The sequence below is a fragment of the Tupaia chinensis genome, unplaced genomic scaffold, assembly GCF_000334495.1.
Source record: "Tupaia chinensis unplaced genomic scaffold, TupChi_1.0 Scaffold000449_1, whole genome shotgun sequence".
NCBI lineage: Eukaryota > Metazoa > Chordata > Mammalia > Scandentia > Tupaiidae > Tupaia > Tupaia belangeri.
The window spans coordinates 91649-92637 of NW_006159955.1; positions in this window are offsets into that span (position 1 = coordinate 91649).

The following is a 989-nucleotide window of genomic DNA, read 5'->3' on the forward strand; positions in this document are numbered from 1 at the left end:
CATGTCCTCAGCTGTCCCTGTTTCTGGAGGTGTCATTACCAGGGTTCCTCTGCTTTGAGCTCCAGTCTCTTATCTGCTAGTTGAGTTGTCCTCATAAACAGTCATCCAAGTCCAAGAATATAAAAACCAGTATCATTGCATGTGCTCTAATGTCCCTGAGAGACAAGGTATGATTCTGGCAATTCCAATCTTCCTAAAGGTACAAGGACATAGTGTTCTGGGAAGCATCAAGGATATATTGGGTGATAACTGGAGAACTTCATGATTGGTAGACTGAACATATAGTGGGTGCCTATGTTCAAAATGCTGAGCAAGAGACAGAAGAATAGCCTCTGAAAGAACAGGGCTGCCCATCTTTTTTTTCCTTTAAAACTATTTTTTCTTTTATTTTTTTATACATTTAATCATATTATTTAACTTACAAAGTGAACATTTTAATATGTGAACATTTCTTTCCAGTGTAGTTGATCAAAATATCTTCAATCAATTACACCATTACCTCCCCATCCCGTCAATGCTCTGTCTCTGTATCCCTCCTCCAAATGCTTTTCCCCAGGCCCCACTCCTCCATGCACATTACCTCTGGCAATTACACACACCTCTCGTGTCTGCACATCCTTTAGTCAGTCAGTTTCAGTCATAGAGTGTGGACACTCAGTATATATTAAGTGGGGACATACAATGTCTCTCCTTCATAGTCTGGCTTGCTTCATTCAGCAGTAAATCTTCCATATTCTTCCATTTTCTGTCAAAAGCAAGGGCTATGTTGTTGTTGTTTATGGCAGAATAGTATTCCATAGAGTATATGTGCCACAGTTTTTCACTCCATACATCTGTACAGGGGCATTTGGGTTGGTTCCATGTCTTAGCAATCATGAATAGTGCCACAATAAACATTGATGTGCGAGCAGTTTTCCGATGAAGAATTCTTCTGTCCTTTGGGTAGATACCAAGGAGTGGAATTGCTGGATCATATGGTAGTTCTATTT